General features: G+C 36.4%; 1 protein-coding gene across 5 annotated transcripts in view; it reads left to right on the forward strand.

Moving 5' to 3' along the window:
• AFG1L (AFG1 like ATPase) overlaps positions 1–17,498 on the forward strand; it is a 163,895-nt gene that overhangs the window by 70,715 nt on the left and 75,682 nt on the right. The gene's annotated exons all lie outside the window — the stretch shown is intronic.

The raw sequence follows: 17,498 nt of genomic DNA on the forward strand, positions 1-17,498 counted from the left end.
CTTAATGTATAATCTATGAATCTATTTTTGTTGTGTTGCTGTGCTTTAGTGTATTTTTATTCTGACGTTTGATTCTGGTTAGACTTCTTTCAAGCCACAATGCTCTGAGATGCTTTTGGCTACTTAACCCATTTTGCGTATTGTGCCATTTATGGAATAAAGTAGCCTTTTATTCTTGAAGTTGATTTGAACTCTGAAAGGCAACACCTGAACATCTCACAAAACTGGATAATTATGGCTGATTGTGTTTTTCAGGTATAGGTCACAGGAAATTCATTTGGGGTAAAGTATGTACAAAGCTAAGAAATATGCAGATTTTCTGTTGTAGGATTGTGTAAAAATTATTTACAGTTAATACTTGCATAAAGGTTAGAAAGGTTGATGAAGTGATATTTAGTTTTGCTTTACTATTCACTGCATGTCAGAATGTAATTATGACTGATTCATGAAACTGTCTTAGAAACGAACCATCTTTATTAAAATGCTGATCAAGATAAGAGCTGACAGTAATAAAGAATAGAACATTTTAGTCTTATTGCTTTTGAATGATTGCTAATTACCCCAGAGGTCATGTATAGTGCTTGGTAGGATTCATTGACATTACTTTAGTCTCCTGTTTCAACAACATCTGAGCATGAAGACACAAACTCTGTGCACATTGAACAATAGTTTGACTAAGTTTTTGAGGCCTCAAGACATCCAAGAAATCTTTTTCTGTTATAGTGAACTTAGCGTCTCTCTCTCCCTCAAAATTATTGTATATTAGGGGTTCTTATTACAAGATTCTTTCCTATTGACCGTCTACACTTCCCCCCCCCCTTTTTTTTTTAATTGACTTCAGAGAGAAACAGGCAGAGGGAGAGATGGAAACATCAACGATGAAAGAGAATTATCGATTGGCTGCCTCCTGCATGCTCCCTACTGGGGATCAAGCCTGCAACCTGGCATGTGCCCTGACAAGGAATGGAACCGTGAAGTCCTGGTTCATGGGTCAACGCTCAACCACTGAGCAACACCAGCTAGGCTACACTTCCCATTTTTAAGTTGGTGTTAAATAGTAAACATAGGTTGTTAAAACAATGTCCTCTTCAAATAAATATACACACAAACATAAAATTAACAAGAACTTTGTTATGACTTTTGTTTTCTTTATTTGGATGTATTACTGCCATCATGGGTTTAATTATCATGTTTATTCTTTTGTTTTGCTTCAACTAGAATGAAGTGGGGATTTTCTTGGGAAAATCGGACAAGGCTTAGAAGGGAGAGGAGGAGGACAGAAAAACAAAGCTAAAATGGTTTCAGTATATGTGGGAGAAGTTACCTGACATGAAACTAAGTAAGTTATGAATAGTGAGAGTGAAATATAGAACAAGGAATTTGTAGCAACTCTTTTTGAGGGAATAAAGGTAGTAGGAAAGGTTCTGGACTCTAAATTATAACCAGAGGTTAGGAGAGCCTGTTTAACAATGAGGAATATCCTCATTGCATGTGGAAGGCAGAACACAAACAGAGGGTTATACATGTTAGACATTTCATAATTTGGGGAGTGCCTGGAAATAAGGATAATCATTCAAACTCTTTAACAACTGGTACAGCTTTGACAGACCAATTAGATGCTGAACTGTGAATAGGCAGTCATGCCGTGCTGGTGTGTGCTAGTGAGCACTAGCTTTGCCTGTAGTGTAGATGAAAGTGTATGTGTGTATTTACTCACAGGATGTCAGACTTTGAAGGAGCCTTAGAAATGCTCATCCCACCTTCTTGTTGTAGAGTGGAGACAATTGAGGCCCCTGCCTAAGATAATCTTGCCTAAGATCATCCAGCTATGGCAGAACCAGGTCTAGAACCCAGATTTCCTGCTTTTTATTGAGAGTTTTTTCTACCAAACCATGTTGTACAATGTGTGTGTGTGCGTGCGCATTTTAATATTGCATAGTCATTGTATTTATATGTTATTATTTTACTGGTTTTGGGTAGAATTAATTATGTTTTCAATTGCTTTTATCAATAAGGAACTCTTTATCTTTCTTTTATAAGGTATAACCTATCTTATTAATCTAGCTTTAGTCATACACAATAAGTTAAATGTAGTGATATCCAAATCTTGTTTTAGCTAATAGCTTAGAATTTTCTCTTTAGATCTTTGGAGATAAGAATAAGTTGCAAGATATACTGAATTCATCTTCTTTCTCTTCCTCTTTTCATCTTCAGATAAAAGTGCTAATGAACAGTGAAATGACAAAAAGTTGAGCAAATACAATGATGAAAGAGCATAACCAGAGTTTAGGATATTTATAAATGCTCTCCTGGATACTGAAAGTCTTAATAACAAAGTCTCTGAAACTAGACTTTATTATTTAAGCTAAATATTTTATTGAGATTTAATTTTTCTTTATTATTCCAGTAGTTGTGATTATAGTGTAAATGGATCACATGCATTATAGACTTTGTGTATTTATAGTATGGTTATACTTTTTTTTAGATTGCAAAGTTATTGTTTACCTCTGCTTATTTGTGTAGAAGAAGGAAAAACCTTGTGGATAAATTTACTGGATCTTGAAAACAATAGATATTGTAAAGCTGCATGTATGGTGGGAAGTTCCTGTTAGTCTGGAGATGAATTCACAGTTCCTTTGTGGGGGAAAAATGAAAGCTTACAGGAGCTGTAGTTATGCATTTGGTGGCATAGTTCTAAACAAGATTATTTAAAAAAAATCAAATTACCCTTCATCAAACTTAAAAAAATTTGCTGTTCAAAGGACACCATTAAGAAACTACAAATACAAGTCACAAACAGAGGAGAAATATCTTGTAGAACTTTCCTCTGACAAAGGACTTATATTCAAATTACATAAAGAGTTCTTACAACTCAATAATAAAATGACCCCTCGAAAAAATTAAAAACAAACAAATATGAACTGACACTTCACAAAAGAGATACACAAATGGGCTAATAAGCACATGTATAGATGCTCAACACATCACTCATCAGGGAAATGCAAATTATCCTTCAGAAATAAAATTATCCCCAGGTAAACAAAAACGGAGGAAGTTTATCATTACTAAATTTGCCTCTCAAGAAATGCTGAAAAAAATTCTTTAAACTGAAATGAAAAATGCCATGTGATATCATTTATATGTGGAATCTAAAAAAACTGAACTCATTGAAAGCTGGAAAAAATGTATCTTTTCAAATATTTTTCTGCACATTTATATATACATCTGTCTATGTGCATAAACATGTAGTTATGTCATCAACTAATGGGGTAATAGTTTCATTTTGACTTGTGCATTTATCCCTTGGAGATATCCTAGAGACCTTTTGATATTAGATATAACTCTCATTTTCATAAATGGCTGCTTTCTATTTCACAGTATGGCTGCACTGTCATTTTTAAAATATATATATATATATTTTATTGATTTCAGAGAGGAAGGGAGAGAGAGAGATAGAAACATCAATGACGAGAGAGAATCATTGATCGGCTGCCTTCTACAACCCCTGACTGGGAATCGAACTGCAACCTCCCAGTTCATAGATCAACACTCAACCTCTGAGCCACACTGGCCAGGCTGCACTATCATTTTTAAACTATTTATGTATACTTAGGTTAGTTCTAGTTTTTACTTTTTAAATAATGCTTTAAAAAAACCTACTTACAAATGGTTTTTAGTCACATGAGTCAGTGTTTCTGTGAGATTTTTAGAAATGGAATTTCTTTTTTTAAATTAATTTTGTTTTATTGCTTAAAGTATTACAAAAGAGTATTACATATGTCTCCTTTCCCCCACCCCCTGACATTCCCCCGGCCTCCCTTAACCCCCAGTGTCTTGTGTCCATTGGTTATGCTTATATGCATGCATACAAGTCCTTCGGTTGATCTCTTACCACCCCCACCCCCCAACCCTCCCCAGCCTTCCTGCTGTAGTTTGACAGTCTGTTTGATGCTGCTCTGCCTCTGTATCTATTTTTGCTCATCAGTTTATGATGGTCTTTATTATCCATAAATGAGTGAGATCATGTGGTATTTTTCTTTCATTGACTGGCTTATTTCACTTAGCATAATGCTCTCCAGTTCCATCCATGCTGTTGCAAATGGTAAGAATTCCTTCTTTTTTACAGCAGCATAGTATTCCATGTGTAGATGTACCACAGTTTTCTAATCCATTCATCTGCTGATGGGCACTTAGGCTGTTTCCAAATCTTAGCTATGGTAAATTGTGCTGCTATGAACATAGGGGTGCATATATCCTTTCTGATTGGTGTTTCTAGTTTCTTGGGATATATTCCTAGAAGTGCGATCACTGGGTCAAATGGGAGTTCCATTTTTAACTTTTTGAGGAAACTCCATACTGTCTTCCATAGTGGCTGCACCAGTCTGCATTCCCACCAGCAGTGCACGAGTGTTCCTTTATCTCTGCATCCTCTCCAACGCTTATCGTTTGTTGATTTGTTAATGATAGCCATTCTGACAGGTGTGAGATCATACCTCCTTGTTTTGATTTGCATTTCTCGGATGATTAGCGACTTTGAGCAATGTTTTCATATGCCTCTTGGCCTTCTGAATGTCCTCTTTTGAAAAGTGTCTATTTAGTTCCTTTGCCCATTTTTTTGATTGGATTGTTTATCTTCCTTTTGTTAAGTTGTATGAGTTCCCTATAAATGTTGGAGATTACACCCTTATTGGTGATAACATTGGTGAATATGTTCTCCCATGCAGTGGGCTTTCTTGTTGTTTTGTTGATGGTTTCTTTTGCTGTACAGAAGCTTTTTATTTTGATGTAGTCCCATTTGTTTATATTCTCTTTAGTTTCCAATGCCCTAGGAGCTGTATCGGTGAAGAAATTGCTTCGGCATATGTCTGAGATCTTGTTGCCTTTGGATTCCTCTAGTATTTTTTATGGTTTCCCATCTTACATTTAAGTCCTTTATCCATTTTGAGTTTATTTTTGTGTATGGTGTAAGTTGGTTTCATTTTTCTGCATGTATCTGTCCAATATTCCCAACACCATTTAATGAAGAGACTGTCTTGACTCCATTTTATGTTCTTGCCTCCTTTGTCAAATATTAATTGAGCATATTGGTTCGGGTCACTTTCTGGGCTCTCTATTCTATTCCATTGATCTATATGTCTGTTTTTGTGCCAGTACCAGGCAGTTTTGAGAACAGTGGCTTTGTAATACAGCTTGATATCTGGTATTGAGATCCCACCTACTTTGTTCTTCTTTCTCAGGATTGCTGCAGCTATTTGCGGTCTTTTTTTATTCCAGACGAATTTTTGGAGAGTTCGTTCTAGGTCTGTGAAAAATGCTGTTGGTATTTTAATGGGAACTGCATTGAATTTATAGATTGCTTTGGGTAGTATGGACATTTTAATGATGTTGATTCTACCAATCCATAAACATGGTATGTTCTTCCATCTGTTTATGTCTTCCTCTATCTCTTTTTTCAACGTCCTGTAGTTTTCTGAGTAGAGGTCTTTTACCTGTTTAGTTAGGTTTATTCCTAGGTGTCTTAAGTTTTTTGGTGTGATGGTAAATGGGATGGCTTTTTTAGTCTCTCTTTCTGTAAGTTCACTATTGGTGTGTAGAAATGCCATAGATTTCTTGGCGTTGATTTTGTATCCTGCTACATTGCCGAATTCATTTATTAAGTCTAATAGTTTTTTGATGGAGTCTTTAGGGTTTTTTATGTACAATATCATGTCATCTGCGAATAAGGACAGTTTTGCTTCTTCTTTTCCAATTTGGATGCCTTTTATTTCTTCTTCTTGTCTAATCGCAATGGCTAATACTTCCAGTACTATGTCGAACAGGAGTGGTGAGAGTGGGCATCCCTGTCTTGTTCCTGTTCTTAAGGGAAATGGTGTTAGATTTTGTCCATTGTGTATGATGTTGGTTATGGGTTTGTCATATATGGCTTTTATTATGTTGAGGTATGATCCTTCTACTCCCACTTTGCTGAGAGTTTTTATCAAAAATGGGTGATGGATTTTGTCAAATGCTTTTTCTGCATCAATTGATATGACTATGTAGTTTTTTTCTCTCAGTTTGTTTATGTGATGTATCACGTTTATTGATTTGCGGATATTGTACCATCCTTGCATCCCTGGGATAAATCCTACTTGGTCATGGTGTATGATCTTTCTGATGTACTGCTGGATCCGATTTGCTAAGATTTTGTTGAGGTTTTTGGCATCTATGTTCATGAGGGATATTGGCCTGTAATTCTCTTTCATTGTGTTGTCTTTACCTGGTTTTGGTATGAGGGTGATGCTGGCTTCATAGAATGAGCTTGGAAGTGTCCCTTTCTCTTGAATTTTTTGGAATAGCCTGAGGAGGATATAGGTTTTAGTTCTTCCTTGAATGTTTGGTAAAACTCCCCTGTGAAGCCATCTGGTCCTGGGCTTTTGTTTGGTGGAAGCTTTTTGATGACTGCTTCAATTTCTTCCATAGTTATTAGCCTATTGAGATTTGTGGATTCTTCCTGATTGAGCTTTGGAATGTTGTAATTTTCTAGGAATATGTCCATTTCCTCCAGGTTGTCTAGTTTGTTGGAGTAGAGTTGTTCATAGTATTTTTTAACAATCATTTGTATTTCTGTGGGGTCTGTTGTTATTTCGCCTCTTTCATTTCTGATTTTGTTTAATTGGGTCTTCTCTCTTTGTTTCTTGGTGAGCCTGGCTAGAGGTTCATCAATCTTGTGTATCCTTTCAAAGAGCCAGCTCTTGGTTTCATTGATCTTATGTATTGCTTTTTTGGTCTCTATGTCATTTATTTCTGCTCTGATCTTTATTATGTCCTTCCTTCTGCTCACTTTGGGCTTTTCTTGTTGCTCTCTTTCTAATTCTTTGAGATGTAGAGTCAGATGATTTACTACCATTTTTTCTTATTTTTTGAGGTAGGCCTGTAGAGCTATAAACGTCCCTCTCAGGACTGCTTTCATTGTATCCCATATGTTTTGGATTGTTGTGTTTTCATTGTCATTAGTTTCCAGGATGTTTTTAATTTCTTCTTTGATCTCTTTGGTAACCCAATCAATATTTAATAACATGCTATTCAGCTTCCAGGTGTTTGAGTGTTTTGGGTTGTTTTTATTGTAGTTTATTTCTAATATTATGCCATTGTGGTCTGAGAAGATGCTTGGTATGATTTCAATCTTCTTGAATTTGTGGAGACTTTGCTTGTTACCCAATATGTGATCTATTTTTGAAAATGTCCCATGTGCACTTGAAAAGAACGTATATTCTGCGGCTCTGGGGTGAAATGTTCTGAAGATGTCAATTAAGTCCATCTGATCTAGTGAGTCATTTAGGATTGCTGTTTCTTTGCTGATTTTTTGTCTAGAGGATTTATCCAGTGACGTCAGTTGTGTATTAAAATCCCCTACTATGACTGTATTGTTGTCGATCTCTCCCTTGATATCTTCCAGGAGTTTTCTTATGTATTTGGGTGCTCCTGCATTGGGTGCATATATGTTTATCAGAGTTATATCCTCTTGTTGTATCGATCCCTTTAGTATTATGAAGTGGCCTTCCTTATCTCTTGTTATGGCCTTCACTTTGATGTCTGTTTTGTCTGATATAAGTATTGCTACCCCAGCTTTTTTTTCATTTCCATTTGCCTGAAAGAAATTTTTCCATCCCTTCACTTTCAGTCTGTGTGAATCCCTTGTTCTGAGGTGGGTCTCTTGTAGACAGCATATATATGGGTCATGTTTTTTAATCCATTCAGCCACACGATGTCTTTTGATTGGAGCATTTAGTCCGTTTACGTTTAAAGTTATTATTGAAAGGTACTTGTTTGTAGCCATTTTTATTTTTTTTGAGCCTGTGTTCCTTCTTACCTTTTTATTTCTTCTTTTTACAGCATTCCCTTTAGCATAGAAATGGAATTTCTAGGTCAAAAGTTCTATGCAATTAAAGGCTTGTTAAATTTTATCAAATTACTCTTTACTTGTGTATTAGCTAACATTAAAATTTAAATGGTGGAACTGAATTTCCAAATAGTAAGATGATATTTTTTAAGAAGCCACATTAACCCTCCTGGAACATAGTGGAGATTAATTAATAAATGACAAGAAATCACGTGGAGTTGAGGTATGAAGCTCTGGGAATTATTTTGGATACTAGAGGCCCGGTGCACAAAATTCATGCACCGATAGGGTCCCTTGCCCTGGCTGGTGATCAGGGCCAATCTTTGGGGCGACCGGCAGGGCGATCCAGGGGCCCCCGCTGGCACCCACCTTGGCTGGCCTGGGGCCTGCGGGCTGGGGCAGCTCCTGCGTTGAATGTCTGCCCCCTGGTGGTCAGTGCACATCATAGCAACCAGTTGTTCCACCCTTTATTCCGCTGTTCGGTCAATTTGCATATTAGGTTTTTATTATATAGGATTGCTTGTACATATTAAGTCAGCAACAGATTATTGCAAAATCATAATTACCAAAATATTTATGGGTTGTGGAATTTTTGAACATTTGAACTATGTCTTATTCTGAACATAGAAAGTATGTGCAGTGGTTAAGAGCACAGAGTTCAGGTCTTCTGCCCCCTGTGAGCAAAATAACTCTGGAGAAAAGGAGATCAGAATATGTGATCCTTTTGAATCTCAAGTATTGCATTGGTAAATCGAGACCAATAACCCTACTTTTAAAGGTTGTAAAATTAAGTGCTCAATAAATGGTAGTTGTTGTTGTTTTTATTCTTCTGTAACAATTTTATAAAGAGAAGCATGATTAAATATCTATCTTTTGGAGTAAATGGCAGTGGGGCATTTTCTGTATAACAAATAGAAAACACGTAAGCTCTATGTAGTATCTCATGACTCAAAGGTTACCACTTTTCTGATGAATAAACAGAAACATCTCTTCATATAAATAGCAGGATTCTTTGTTTTGTTTTCTAACCCTATGCCAAAATATTTGGATAGTATAAGGATAAGACTTTATCAATTCTGACTTGCTCATCATCCTGGCACATGGCTATTTAGGGTGCAAATTTGGATCTTAGATCATCCAAATTAATTAACTCTTGACCTTGTTGACACCCAAGGTCTTGACCTAGTTGACAAAGTCAGTATAGATCCTTGTTCTCCACAATTTCCTACTTCCTGATCATCTAAGGATGATGATAATAGATAGATAGAAGATAGATAGATGATAGATAGATAGACAAATAGATAGATAAGTTGGGATGTTATACTCATAGTTCTAAGCTTAATTCTTTTTGATATCTTGAAAGTTCTATGAGATAAATAACTTTGGATTTAAATACAGAGCCCAAATTTTCTAGAAATTGAAGAGAAAGGAAGTCATTGGGATTCTGAACAAGACATCTGGTAACACAATAGCAGTTGCCATGGTCAGATGTTCCACCTTTCCTTTTGTAGATGGTGAGAGTGGTGGTGTGTTTGAAGGGCCATGGTGCCCTCTCAGAGTTTCAGACACTGACAGAGAGACTCTACAACTGTTGTGCTGGGCTTCTTTGCTAAGTTGAGCAGGTGTGTTGCCACCAGGTGCTGCAAGCTGGTGCTTTGTCTTATTATTATTTTTTAGTTACTTTGAAAATATTTTTGGTGACATATTCAGAAACTCATTATTTTAGAGGAATATTGGAATGTTCCACATCATAGTGATGCTCAAAAAGATAAGGATGTCACCTCATTTACAAGATGTGAGTTGAAAACCCAGCTCTATAAACTTATGGTCATCTAGTTTGAGATGTTGAGATCTTTTGTTGCACTGACCTGTATTTAAATCCAAAGTTATTTATCTCATAGAACTTTCAAGATATCAAAAAGAATTAAGCTGAGAACTATGTGTATAACATCCCAACTTATCTATCTATCTATCTATCTATCTATCTATCTATCTTCTATCTATCTATTATCTATCTATCTTCTATCTATCTTATCATCATCATCATCTCTATGTGTGTAGGAAAAACTTGATGGATAAAGCTATAAGCAAACCTTTTTGTGAGAAGGGGATATACTTTCACTTTTACCTTTATACTTAAAAAAAATATATATATGTTTTTATTGATTTTAGAAAGAGAGGAAGGGAGAGAGAAACATCAATCGGCTGCCTCCTGTATGCCCCCTACTGGGGATCAAGCTCGCAACCCTGGCATGTGCCCTGACCAGGAATCAAACTGTCAACCTCTTGGTACATGGGAGGAAGCTCAACCAACTGAGCCACACCGGCCAGGACTCTACCTTCATACTTTAAATATTTGAATTTTTACAGTGAGTATGTTTCATATTTCTATTTTAAAAAAATACATTATTAAAGAATTAAGTAAAAAGATAGATCTTTACTATTTGAATATTTTATTTCTTGGAACTAGAAAAAGTCTCAATTACTTTTTTTCTTTTTTGCTTATTAAAAATGTATAGCCCAGCCGGTTGCTCAGCAGTTGAGCATCCACTCAGGAACCAAGAGGTCACCAGTTCTATTCCTGGTCAGGGCACATGCTGGAACTGTGGGCTCAATCCCCAGTAAGGGGCTTGCAGGAAGCAGCTGATCAGTAATGTTCCTCTCTCATCGAAGTTTCTATCACTCTCCCTTCCTCTCTATCTAAAAATCAATAGAAACATATTTTTAAAAAATTGTATAAAACCAATCAGTTGAATATTGTAAAAAAAAAAAAACTTCAATAATTTGATTCTTTGAATCCCTATTTAATATAATCACTTAGGTAAGATATAAAACTGATTTATGTGGTTGGTGGTTTTTTTCTCTTTTTCCAAATTTTCTATGGTAAGCAATATTACTTTTAAAATAAAGAGTATTTAAGGTAGGCAAATCTTTATTATTTCAATTCTTGTTTATGTTGACGTTGATATATTGTGGTTTTAGAGGATTTTTCTCCACAATATTTATTGTTCTTTTGTTCTAACTGGGAAGGGAAAAGTCAGAGTAGAAGCTATATAAAGCTATTTTGTGAGATGGTTATTATTTTAATGGTATTATTCAAAATTGCTAAAAATACACACAATAGGTCTTAAGGAAAATGCAGACTGCTGGAGTATGCTTCTTTTAGTAGCACATTTTTCTTTCCCAAAGTCAAAGGCCTTTGACTCTTGAGTGTGCTCCCAGGGGTGTGTTAACCTCCCTCCTTTTTCTCCCCAAGCTTCCTAATTTCATTTTTAGATTGTGTAATTGTATTTGTCCTTTGTGTACATACATAAACTATTTTAAAATAAATTTTGTTTGGTAGCTGATTAGTTTTATGCATTTGAATTGGATGATGATAAGAGGTCACAGGTCTTGTAATATTCCTGGAAAATTAGTTAAGAGATCATGCTCCTTTGACTAGATTCATCCTCAACTTGGAAATAGCATAGCTTTCACCCCCCTCCAACCTTCTGCAAAGTGTTTTTAAGACTTTGGTTTGAGGGAATAAAATCTGAAAATTGGAGGTTTAGTTTTCTTTAAAAATATAAACCAAGTATTATTATTTTCCAGACAATTATGAGCTAACATTTAAGGGTTTTGGTTACAGTTCCTTTGCTGCTGATTAGGTATTCCTGGGTGGTGATTAGTGAATGTACAAATGCAATCATTTGGTAGGGCTTAATCACTCATATGAGAGGGAAGTAAGTTACCCAGAAAGTGAAACTGAAGCTTGTATAGCTCCCATTAACCTTATTTTTTTTTTTTAATAGAAAAAAAAGAGAAGAAAAAATGTTGACTAAATTATGAATATTGAGCCATGTAAGATAAATTGTGGTTTAAAAGAAAGAGAGAACATTGGGAAATATATGAACATATTGCTGTACTATTTATTTTATTTATTACATTGTCTGTGGTACAAGTAGCTTATGAATAATTGGCCCTTACATACCAGGACAGATTTCTGAGAGAGAGAGAGAGAGAGAGAGAGAGAGAGAGAGAGAGAGAGAGGGAAACAGAGTGCTATTAAGCAAGTGCCTCTCCTTTCTTTGTACTGGATGACTGAGCACCCACAATTATAGCATGGGCAAGGGGAAGGAAGTATTTTTTCCCAGTTTTAGTACTTTACTCAAGGCTGAGAAGAAGAGAGATATATGACTATACCTTTTATTCTTTATTTTTTTAAATTCTTTATTGTTTAAAGTATTACATAGAGTATTTTATATGTCTCCTTTTTCCCCCCCTTGACCTTCCCCCCGGCCTCCCCTACCCCCCAATGTCTTGTGTCCATTGGTTATGCTTATATGCATGCATGCAAGTCCTTTGGTTGATCTCTTAACCTCCTCCCCCCTCCTCTGCCTTCCCTCTGACATTTGACGGTCTGTTTGATGCTTCTCTGTCTCTGGATCTATTTTTGTTCACCACTTTATGTGTTCATTATATTCCACAAATGAGTGAGATCATGTGATATTTTTCTTTCTCCAACTGGCTTATTTCACTTAGCATAATGCTCTCCAGGCCCATCCATGCTGTTGCAAATGGTAAGAGTTCTTTCTTTTTTACAGCAGCATAATATTCCATTGTGTAGATGTACCACTGTTTTTTAATCCACTCATCTGCTGATGGGCACTTAGGCTGTTTCCAAATCTTAGCTATGGTAAATTGTGCTGCTATGAACATAGGGGTGCATATGTCATTTCTGATTGGTGTTTCTGGTTTCTTGGGATATATAATGGAGTTCCATTTTTAATTTTTTGAGGAAACTCCATATTGTTTTCCACAGTGGTTGCACCAGTCTTCATTCTCACCAGCAGTGCACGAGGATTCCTTTTTCTCCACATCCTCACTAGCACTTGTCATTTGTTGATTTGTTGATGATAGCGATTCTGATAGGTGTAAGACGGTACCTCCTTGTTATGATTTGCATCTCTCAGATGGTTAGTGACTTTGAGCATGTTTTCATATGTCTCTTGGCCTTCTGAATGTCCTCTTTTGAAAAGTGTCTATTTAGGTCCTTTGCCCATTTTTTGATTGGATTGTTTATCTTCCTTTTTAAAAGATGTATGAGTCCCCTATAAATTTTGGAGATTAGGCCTTTATTGGATATAACATTGGCAAATATGTTCTCCCATGTAGTGGACTTTTTGTTATTTTATTGATGGTTTCTTTTGCTGTCAGGTTTTTATTTTGATGTACTCCCATTTGTTTATTTTCTCCTTCATTTCCATTGTCCTTGGAGCTGTATCGTAAAGATATTGCTACAACATATGTCTGACAGTTTGCTGCCTATGAATTCTTCTAATATTCTTATGGTTTCCCATCTTACGTTTAAGTCCTTTATCCATTTTGAGTTTATTTTTGTGTATGGTGTAAGTTGGTGGTCTAGTTTCATTTTCTTGCATCTTTGTGTCCAATATTCCTAACACCATTTATTGAAGAGACTGTCTTGACTTCATTGTATGTTCTTGCTTCCTTTGTCAAATATTAATTGAGCATAATAGCTTTGGGTCGATTTCTGGGTTCTCTGTTTGGTTCCATTGGTCTATATGTCTGTTCTTGTGCCAGTACCAGGCAGTTCTGAGAATAGTGGCTTTGTAATATAACTTGATATCTGGTATTGTGATCCCTCCAACTTTGTTCTTCTTTCTTAAATTGCTTCAGCTACTCAGGGTCTTTTTTTTTTTATTCCATATGAATTTTTGAAGAGTTTGTTCTAGGTCTGTGAAATATGCCGTTGGTATTTTTATAGGTCGTCTGAAGATAGGGGAGAGTGGAATGCATTCTATTTGGGCAAAAGAGTTTTTTGCTTTTATTTTTGAGTTTTTGGTGAGACGGGTTATAGGGCCTGAATCCTGAGTGAGGCCTGGGAAGTAGGTTTGAGCAACTTGGAATAATGATGAGCTAGGAATGTCTGTATGGGGAGGCCAACTCGCTGCTCAGGGCAAGCACCATGGTGTGCCGTGACTCTGTTAGGTTCGGGGGTTGTTCTTCTCAGGTGGCATTCAAAAGTTCAGCTTTAGAAGCTTCCCCAGAAGACCAGCTTCTGCTTGGGGATTATTTTATATTAATCAAATCCACAATTGCTAATGTACATTTTACCCTTGAACATCACAGGTTTGAACTAGATCCTTTTATATAAGTGAACTTTATTCAATAAATATTATAACTATTTTCTTTTCCTTATGATTTTCTTTTTCTTTTATTTCTTTTTAAAAAATTGATTTCAGAGAGGAAGGGAGAAGGAGAGAGAGATAGAAACAAATGATGAGAGAGAATCATTGATCAGCTGCCTCTTGCATACCTCCTGCTGGGGATCGAGCCCACGACTTGGGCATGCGCCCTTGACGGGAATCGAACCCGGGACCCTTCAGTCCGCAGGCTGATGCTCTATCCATTGAACCAAACCAGCTAAGGCCGTATGATTTTCTTTTCTTTTCTTTCTTTTTTTTTATTGCTTAAAGTATTACAAAGAGTATTACATAGGTCTCCTTTTTTTTTCTCCCCTTGACATTCCCCTGGGCTCCCCTATCCCCCAGTGTCTTATGTCCACTGGTTATGCTTATATGCATGCATACAAGTCCTTCGGTTGATCTCTTACCACCCCCACCCCCCAACCCTCCCCAGCCTTCCCATTGGAGTTTGATAGTCTGTTCGATGCTGCTCTGCCTCTGTATCTATCTTTGCTCATCAGTTTATGATGGTCTTTATTATCCATAAATGAGTGAGATCATGTGGTATTTTTCTTTCATTGACTGGCTTATTTCACTTAGCATAATGCTCTCCAGTTCCATCCATGCTGTTGCAAATGGTAAGAATTCCTTCTTTTTTACAGCAGCATAGTATTCCATTGTGTAGATATACCACAGTTTTCTAATCCATTCATCTGTTGATGGGCACTTAGGCTGTTTCCAAATCTTAGCTATGGTAAATTGTGCTGCTATGAACATAGGGGTGCATATATCCTTTCTGATTGCTGTTTCTGGTTTCTTGGGATATATTCCTAGAAGTGCGATCACTGGGTCAAATGGGAGTTCCATTTTTAATTTTTTGAGGAAACTCCATACTGTCTTCCATAGTGGCTGCATCAGTCTGCATTCCCACCAGCAGTGCATGAATGTTCCCTTTTCTCTGCATCCTCTCCAGCACTTGTCGTTTGTTGATTTGTTGATGATAGCCATTCTGATAGATGTGAGACGGTACCTCCTTGTTATGATTTGCATCTCTCGGATGGTTAGTGACTTTGAGCATGTTTTCATATGCCTCTTGGCCTTCTGAATGTACTCTTTTGAAAAGTGTCTATTTAGGTCCTTTGCCCATTTTTTGATTGGATTGTTTATCTTCCTTTTGTTAAGTTGTATGAGTTCCCTATAAATGTTGGAGATTACCCCCTTATCGGTGATAACATTTGCGAATATGTTCTCCCATGCAGTGGGCTTTCTTGTTGTTTTGTTGATGGTTTCTTTTGCTGTGCAGAAGCTTTTTATTTTGATGTAGTCCCATTTGTTTATTTTCTCTTTATTTTCCTATGCCCTAGGAGCTGTATCGGTGAAGAAATAGCTTCGGCATATGTCTGAGATTTTGTTGCCTTTGGATTCCTCTAGTATTTTTATGGTTTCCCATCTTACATTTAAGTCCTTTATCCATTTTGAGTTTATTTTTGTGTATGGTGTAAGTTGGTGATCTAGTTTCATTTTTCTGTATGTATCTGTCCAATATTTCCAACACCATTTATTGAAGAGACTGTCTTGACTCCATTTTATGTTCTTGCCTCCTTTGTCAAATATTAATTGAGCATATTGGTTCGGGTCACTTTCTGGGCTCTCTATTCTATCCCATTGATCTATATGTCTGTTTTTGTGCCAGTACCAGGCAGTTTTGAGAACAGTGGCTTTGTAATACAGCTTGATATCTGGTATTGAGATCCCACCTACTTTGTTCTTCTTTCTCAGGATTGCTGCAGCTATTCGCGGTCTTTTTTTATTCCATATGAATTTTTGGAGAGTTCGTTCTTGGTCTGTGAAATATGCTATTGGTATTTTAATGGGAAGTGAATTTATAGATTGCTTTGGGTAGTATGGACATTTTAATGATGTTGATTCTACCAATCCATAAACATGGTATGTTCTTCCATCTGTTTATGTCTTCCTCTCTTTTTTCAACATTCTGTAGTTTTCTGAGTAGAGGTCTTTTACCTATTTAGTTAAGTTTATTCCTAGGTATCTTAATTTTTTTGATGTGATGGTAAATGGGATGGCTTTTTTAGTCTCTCTTTCTGTAAGTTCACTATTGATGTATAGAAATGCCATAGATTTCTTGGCGTTGATTTTGTATCCTGCTACATTGCCGAATTCATTTATTAAGTCTAATAGTTTTTTGATGGAGTCTTTAGGGTTTTTTATTACAATATCTTGTCATCTGTGAATAAGGACAGTTTTACTTCTTCTTTTCCAATTTGGATGCCTTTTATTTCTTCTTCTTGTCTAATCGCAATGGCTAATACTTCCAGTACTATGTTGAACAGGAGTGGTGAGAGTGGGCATCCCTGTCTTGTTCCTGTTCTTAAGGGAAATGGTTTTAGTTTTTGTCCATTGAGTATGATATTGGCTGTGGGTTTGTCATATATGGCTTTTATTATGTTGAGGTATGATCCTTCTACTCCCACTTTGCTGAGAGTTTTTATCAAAAATGGGTGATGGATTTTGTCAAATGCTTTTTCTGCATCAATTGATATGACTATGTAGTTTTTTTCTCTCAATTTGTTTATGTGATGTATCATGTTTATTGATTTTCAGATATTGTACCATCCTTGCATCCCTGGGATAAATCCTACTTCGTCATGGTGTATGGTCTTTCTGATGTACTGCTGGATCCAATTTGCTAAGATTTTGTTGAGGATTTTGGCATCTATGTTCATGAGGGATATTGGCCTGTAATTCTCTTGCATTGTGTTGTCTTTGTCTGGTTTTGGTATGAGGGTGATGCTGGCTTCATAGAATGAGCTTGGAAGTGTCCCTTTCTCTTGAATTTTTTGGAATAGTCTGAGGAGGACAGGTTTTAGTTCTTCCTTGAATGTTTGGTAAAACTCCCCTGTGAAGCCATCTGGTCCTGGGCTTTTGTTTGCTGGAAGCTTTTTGATGACTGCTTCAATTTCTTCCATAGTTATTAGCCTATTGAGATTTGTAGATTCTTCCTGCTTGAGCTTTGGAATGTTGTATTTTTCTAGGAATATGTCCATTTCCTCCAGGTTGTCTAGTTTGTTGGAGTAGAGTTGTTCATAGTATTTTTTAACAATCCTTTGTATTTCTGTGGGATCTGTTGTTATTTCGCCTCTTTCATTTCTGATTTTGTTTATTTGGGTCCTCTCTCTTTGTTTCTTGGTGAGCCTGGCTAGAGGTTCATCAATCTTAAGTATCCTTTCAAAGAGCCAGCTCTTGGTTTCATTGATCTTATGTATTGTTTTTTTGATCTCTATGTCATTTATTTCTGCTCTGATCTTTATTATCTCCTTCCTTCTGCTCATTCTGGGCTTTTCTTGTTGTTCTAGATCCCACTTCTTGATGGCTAGAATGTCAACGGCCCCACATGGTGGGATGGAGAGATA

The sequence above is a fragment of the Myotis nattereri genome, assembly GCF_964212035.1.
Source record: "Myotis nattereri genome assembly, chromosome: 6".
NCBI classification, from domain to species: domain Eukaryota; kingdom Metazoa; phylum Chordata; class Mammalia; order Chiroptera; family Vespertilionidae; genus Myotis; species Myotis nattereri.